The sequence below is a fragment of the Gopherus flavomarginatus genome, chromosome 6 (assembly GCF_025201925.1).
Source record: "Gopherus flavomarginatus isolate rGopFla2 chromosome 6, rGopFla2.mat.asm, whole genome shotgun sequence".
In the NCBI taxonomy this organism is placed as follows: domain Eukaryota; kingdom Metazoa; phylum Chordata; order Testudines; family Testudinidae; genus Gopherus; species Gopherus flavomarginatus.
In genome coordinates this window covers 70,637,689-70,645,140 of record NC_066622.1, presented here as the reverse complement: position 1 = coordinate 70,645,140, position 7,452 = coordinate 70,637,689, and positions in this window count along the sequence as shown.

Genomic DNA, 7,452 nt, shown 5'->3' with positions numbered 1-7,452 from the left:
GAACCAGGAGATTTCTAACTTTTAACAATGCTTGAACAGATATGTAGATAATGATAGATTTACATTTTGGAGAAGAGAGAAATTGCTTGGTTTATAAGTGAAAACAATGTACTGTACAAATATTTTCTAGAAAGATGTACGCTCTCAGAAGTAGGGGATGTGGGCTGACATGACAGCCATAAAACGTTGGGGACAGAGGAAGCTGATGGAACATGTTGGATTTCTTATTGCTAAAGTTTAAAGGGGTTCTTCATGGGGGTTTGTTGCCAGTACATGTGGTACAACTTTCTGTAACTAACATGCTGCTTCCATGTTATAATTGTATAACCTTATGCATTTTGTGCACCTGCTCCATTTCTCTGAAAAACTCTGCAACAATAATATCTACATGCAAATGTGGGAAATGTAGCCAAAATCTCATAATCCAACGTAATGTAGTCTTAATGGATTTTAAATCAGCAATAAAAGTGCTTAACGGTTACACATTAGAGCGAATGATTTCACTCCAAGGGACTTTTTAAGTAGCCACAAGATTATCTGACCCTTTAATATACTGTTCCTCACTAAGCAGCAAAGAATCCTGTGGCACCTTATAGACTAACAAACCTATTGGAGCTTTCGTGGGATGCATCCGATGAAGTGGGTATCCACCCACGAAAGCTCATGCTCCAATACGTCTATTAGTCTATAAGGTGCCACAGGACTCTTTGCTGCTTTCACAGACCCAGACTAACACGCTACCCCTTTGATACTTGTTCCTCATTAGTTCACTCATGTTATGGGTAGAGCAAGAAACTGGGAGTCAGGGCTCCTGAGTGCCAGCCAGTGCTCTGCTGCTGTGCAAAGGAGTGTCCTGTCTCTGAAGGGACAGCCAGGTGCTCACAATCACAGCAGGAGATTCCCCGCTTCACCCTAGGGCTGACTTATTTAAACAAAACCAGGGAGCTAGAAGCTATCCAGGTTGTCAGGTGTGTGTGATCTCCCTCTCCCTGGCTACAAGAGACTAACCTGAGCAAGCAGAGACTTTCTCTGAGGACTTGGGCAAGGAGCTTTGAAACTGAGGCCTCTGAGCTTGGATTAAAAATGCTGCTGCCACGAGACTTTAAAAGGACACACGTCTATTTTGGTTGGTTGTTTTTGGCTTCCCTTGGCCCTGATCCTTTACAGAGGGAATATTTTTTTGCCCTAACTGGAAAATAAGGTGGGGTTTGCCTGCAGTGCCACACCTGATCCCATGGGAGTGTGCAGGAAAGGCCCACACCTTTACATACTGACCCAATGGGCAGCTGTGTGCCAGCTGCTTGTTCTGTGACCCTCTTTTCCCATTCCTGAATGGGAGTGACAACCCTTGCCTATCTTGCAGGGCTTAATTACTTAGGAGCACGTTCTGATCTCATGTGCATGACTGAAAATTCAGAGTAATTCCACTGAAGTCAACCGTCACAGCAGTTCACACTCAGGTCACAACTGCAAGGGTATTTTGCTACCTTGAGGGCTTGAGGTATATTTTTAACAAAAAAGAAAGCTGAGATTCTGGAGCATAATTCTGCAGCATGGAGCGAACTCTAGGGCAAATTCTACAGCTGTTGGATCACGGGACGCGCAGGGCTCTTCCTGTGGGGGAGATCTTGCTCAAGCAAAGCTCCCACTGATTTTGGGAATCTTGCCTGTGTAATGACGGAGGGATTGGCCCTATAATTTCCCATCCCACGCAGCCTAGCAAGCCCTTTATTTTCTTGCTGGGAGCATTTCCTCTGAATCTCTTTGTGTCCCTATGGGGATAGAGACAGGCTTTAGCAGAGATGCAGCGGAAGTAGAGAGGTCATGGGGATAGGCCACAAAAATCCTCAAGCCAGGCAGGCCACAATGACTAGCGATCAAGGCTGTGGCAAAGCTGCACACGGTCCGCACGGCATGTCAGCCACAGCCCCGTATGGAATGAGAAGGGGGAGGAGAGCGGCCAGGAAGCTGATGCATGCAGATCTGAGTGGGCAGATGCAAGCACACAGCCAGCTGGACAATGTGGAGGCTACAGGGAGGGGAGGCCACAGGGAGGGAAAGCCAGGCAGCGCAGAGAGCGATTCATCCCTGTGCTGGCCTGGGAAGCAGCCTGTACCTTCCCTATTCAGGGACTGTAGAGGGGCTTTCTTGCTTCACAGTCCAAACAGGGCTTTGCTGAGGCACAGAATCCTGGTGGGGGATGCCCTGACCACACTCCCTTCCTGCCCCTTCTATCACCATCACTCACTGACTACTCTGGCCCTCCCAACGCTTCTGCAGAACAACAGGGTGTAGGGCAGAGGTGGGCAAACTACAGCCCGTGGGCCACATCTGGCCCATGGGACCCTCCTGTCCAGCCCCTGAGCTCCTGGACCAAGAGGCTAGCCCCCGGCCCCTCCCCTGCTGTTCTCCTTCCCCCACAGCCTCAGCTCACTGTGCCACCGGCGCAATCCTCTGGGCAGTGGGGCTCTGAGCTCCTGCCCGGCAGAGCAGCTGCAGAGCCAGCCTGACCCGGTGCTCTGGGCGGCGCGGCTGTAGCGCCGCCAGCCACCAGTGCTCCAGGCAGCATGGTAAGGGGGCAGGGAGCAGGGGGGTTTGGATAGAGGGCTGGGGAGTTTGGGGTGGTGGTCAGGGGGCGGGGGTGTGGATAGGGGCAGAGTGATCAGAGGTCATGGACGGGGGGGTTGAATGGGGGAAGGGGTCCCTGGGGGCAGTCAGGAAAGAGAGAAGGGGTTGGATAGGGCAGCAGGGGTCAGAGGTGGAGGGTCCAGGGGCGGTCAGGGGACAGGGAGAGGTGGATGGGGCAGGAGTCCCGGGGGGCTATCAGGGGGCAAGAAGCAGGGGGGGGGGTTGGATATAGGGCAGGGGCTGGGCCAGGCCTGGTTGTTTGGGGAGACATCACCCCCGCTAACCGGCCCTCCATACAATTTCAGAAACCTGATGTGGCCCTCAGGCCAAAAAGTTTGCCTGCCCCTGGTGTAGGGGCTCTGTAACCCCGGGCAGGGCTGGACACCTGACCTAGGACCCCTTTGCTCTGTAAAGGGGCTACAGGCTAAGGGTCAGTCAGGCTCAGGGAATTGTATCACGGCCGAGCCCAATCCTGCTCCCCAGGAAAGCACCCGGAGTTGGCTTAGTGGATCTGGGTGCAGCATTAAGTCATTGGACCAAACCGGTGGCAGGCTCAGGCAGGCAGAACCTGTGCTGTGGCCGAGTGTGGGGGCTGTTATTCTGCTCATCCTTTAACCTGAGCCGAGAGCTTTTGCCCCAGGAGCTGCATCCCTTCATCATCAGCATTGTTGTTTCTGACAAACAGCCTGGCACAGGACACAATTCACCCAGTTGGGCTGCGTGGCCTCCACTGTTTTGCACAGTTCTAACTAACGTTGTGCCATTGGGGTGTTACGGGAAAGGCAATCCTGAGCTCTTGAAAGGGTTCAGATGCACAAAAGCTCTCTGGGAGCCAGTAACAAACACCAGATGCTCACTGCAGCTGTTGCTGGTTAGTATTCTCATAACACTAGCTACAGGCCTGAGACACAGAATTCAGCTCTGACCTGAACTCCTCTAACCATCAGGAATGTTTGGCTCCAGGGTTCTGGTTCCAGCCTCTCTATAAATGGCCAGTTATGCTGATTTAGCACCTTCCAGCCCAACATGCTGGCTCAGAAGTACAAGCTATGTTATAGACTATACCTATATACCCTAGCCTGCTGCCCCTGAAATCAATGGCAGGATCCTATGGGCTGCAGCATTTGGGGCCAGGAAGTGAAAAAGACTTCCTGCTCCTGATGGAATGACAGGCCAGCTGGAAACTACCAACTCTGGCAGCTTGAAAAACCCTGTGCTGTGATCTTGAATGAGCACAGTGCTCTGACCATTGTGAATTATAACTCATCCGAATCTCAGCAGCTAAGCAGCACAGTCCCTCTAGCTCAGGAATGGGCAAACTTGCGGTTCTGAAACTGTATGGAGGGCTGGCTGTAGTGTATTAAATTGATCCCTGTAGGAATGTGCTACTTACAGTGCACCAGGATTGGTAGCTGTAAGTAGTACGCTGTACATAGCACATTCCTACAGGGAGCAATTTAATACACTACACACGAGGGGTCTCACAGCCACACTGCCTGGCAGGAGCTCGCAGCCCCGCTGCCCAGAACACAGGCACAGTGAGCTGAGGCTGGAGGGGAGGGGCCGGGGCCTAGCCTCCCCGGTCGAGAGATCAAGGGCCGGGCAGGACAGTCCCCCAGGCTGGATGTGGCCTGCAGGCCATAGTTTGCCCACCTCTGCTTTAGCTCCATGCAGAGTTTTTGATACAGTCTCTCACAGTATTCTTGCCAGCAAGTTAAAGTATGGATTGGATGCATGGACTATAAGGTGAATAGAAAGCTGGCTAGATTGTCAGGCTCTACGGATAGCGATCAATGGTTCGATGTCTAGTTGGTGCCGGTATCAAGCGGAGTGCCCCAGGGGTCGATCCTGGGGCCAGTTTTGTTCAACATCTTTATTAATGATCTGGATGATGGGATTAACTGCACCCTCAGCAAGTTCACAGATGACACTAAAATGAGGGGAGAGGTAGATACACTGGAGGGTAGGGATAGGGTCCAGAGTGACCTAGACAAATTGGAGGATCAGGCCAAAAGAAATCTGATGAGGTTCAACAAGAGCAAGTGCAGAATCTTGCACTTAGGATGGAAGAATTCCATGCACTGCTACAGGCTGGGAACTGACTGGCTAAGTGGCACTTCTGCAGAAAAGGACCTGGGGATTACAGTGGATGAGAAGATGGATCTGAGTCAGCAGTGTGCCCTTGTTGCCAAGAAGGCCAATGGCATATTGGGCTGTATTAGTAGGAACATTGCCAGCAGATTGAGGGAAATAATTATTCTTCCCTATTCAGCATTGGCGAGGCCACACCTGGAGTATTGCGTCCAGTTTTGGTCCCCCCACTACAGAAGGGATGGGCAACAAAAATGATTAGGGTGCTGGAGCACATGATTTACGAGGAGAGGCTGAGGGATCTGGGGGTTATTTACGCTGCAGAAGAGAAGAGTGAGGGGGGTTTTGATAGCAGCCTTCAATTATCTGAAGGGGATGGAGCTAGGCTGTTCTCAGTGGTGGCAGATGACAGAACAAGGAGCAATGGTCTCAAGTTGCAGTGGGGGAGGTCTAGGTTGGATATTAGGAAACACTATTTCACTAGGAGGATGGGGAAGCACTGGAATGGGTTACCTAGGGAGGTGGTGGAATCTCCATCCTTAGAGGTTTTTAAGGCCCAGCTTGACAAAGCTTTGGATGGGATGATTTAGTTGGTGTTGGTCCTGCTTTGAGCAGGGGATTGGACTACATGACCTCCTGAGGTCTCTTCCAACCCTAATATTCTATTATTCAAATGCTTCAGCCGCACAGGGAGCTTGCAAGTCCAGGCTCTGATGTGGTCACTTTTGTCCTCATAGATCATAAGCCCAGCTGGCAACTGAGCCACTGTGGGTCACAGTTGTGGGATATATATCAAAGGAGGAAGGTGAGTATCAGTGCGGCGGAGGGAGGGAGGGTGACTTACTGTCTCACCACGGTAGATATCCTACTGCTTTCCTGCAGCCACAAGGTGCTAAGGCTGCCACCTCTGATCTGCTGTTTCCTAGGAGAATGTCGAGACCGAAAGCCTATTTGTGAACATGTTAAGGGGGTCATGGCAAAATACAGAGACAGAAACTCCATGGCCTGAAAGCAGCTTGTGTGCCACAAACCATAAACCCTGCATCTTCTCGCCTGTCATGGTTACTCAGCGCATACTGAGTGCAGGGGAATTGATTTCATTCTCTGCTCTTTACGGTTTACTGAGACCTCAGTCTTTTAAGACACATTTTGTACCAGAAAGCCTGAGAAAATCCCAGTGGTGAGCAGCCTCTCTGAAGACTAGGTCTGCAAATGCTCTGTGCCTCAGTTTCCCCATCTGTAAAATGGGGATAAAGCTCCTGATACTCCTGTAGAAGGTGAGGTGAGATCTGCAGGTGGAAGGTGCTGTCTGATTTCTCAGTGTGATGGTGACAAGGAGAGACACACTGGCCAGGAAGGCTAGAGACCCCTATCAGAAGATCTGCTGCCCCCTAACAGGTAAAACCAGGCATTACACTCCTGACTCCTATCACATAACCTGCTCTAGAGCAGACTTGGGGGCCAGTGACCACTGAGATGCCCCTGCCTCCAACAGGCTGTGGTGTGTTCCCAGCCCCCTCTCTGCTCTTGCTGATTGCAGCTGTCCCTCCCTGAAGTAACCCATTGAACACAGATGGGAATAGGCTCTGTTGCTGTGTAGCTGGCCCTTTAAGAGGAAAGTGGCTTCAGCCCCATCTGTGACACAGCCTATTCTCCTCCCCAGGTGGGAAAAATGAAATTCATGGGCCCCAATCAGACTGCAGGTAGACATGGTTGAGGCTGTAGGGAGGTACAGCAGGGCCTCCTTCAGAAAAGCTATTGAGATGAAGAATGCAGTCTGTATAAAGCTGCGGGGGCTGTGGAAACCCTGCTTCAAGGGGATTTATTCTAGGAGCTGGATTAGATTAAGTAAATTACACCTTCCTTCCTCTACCCTGTACGCTTGTGGGGGAATATTGTGTTAAAGCTTCTTTGCTATGAGTAGATTATTTCTGGGACCCTTGGAGGGAAGCTGAGGTGGGGGGCTGTAGGACTGCTCCAGGCCATGCAGGGGGTGCTCTGAATGTGGTAACCCTCTTACAAGCCCATTTCCCTCTACACTTGGCACTGAGGAGCAACTGCTCCCATTATATGGGGAGGTCCCAGCAGGATAGTGTCCAAAGTGACCCCAGGTTATGGGGCTGGCAGTGCCCCCTGAAGGATGATCAGTTTGAGGTGATCCTGCTTGGGTGGTGTTTGCTCTGGGTCCCTGGATGAATTCCTTTGTGTTCCTTTATTAGAGACATTTGCCCAAGCTTCCTGTTCTGTAAGGGCCTGATCCAAAACCCATTAGAGCTGACTGACAGATGGTCACTCATGCTGGAGCAGGAGCCCATCTGTTCCTACCCACTTCTGTTGCCTCAGTCCCATGGGTGGGGCAGTTCTGAGCAGCAGGGCCTGGCTCACACCCTGCATGACTCATGAGAAGGACCAGGTTACAGGGAGTCAGGGCTTTGTATTATCAATGCACTGCACACACTCATCAACTCTCACAACTTCCACTCCAGCCAGCAGGGGCTGTGTCAGCTCAGCACCCTGATCACCAGGTCCCTTTAATTTGGGCATCTGAATGGGGATTTAGGTGCCTCACTGCAGTGACCTGGGGGGGCGGGGGGATTGCTGAATGCTGATCCCAGTTTTGGCACTAATGTACTTCATGGCCTTGGTCAAGTTGGTTTTTTGTGTGCCTCAGTTTACCCATCTGAAATGCTGAGCACCCCAGCCTGACCCTTTGGGCCCTGGTTCTCAGTGCTC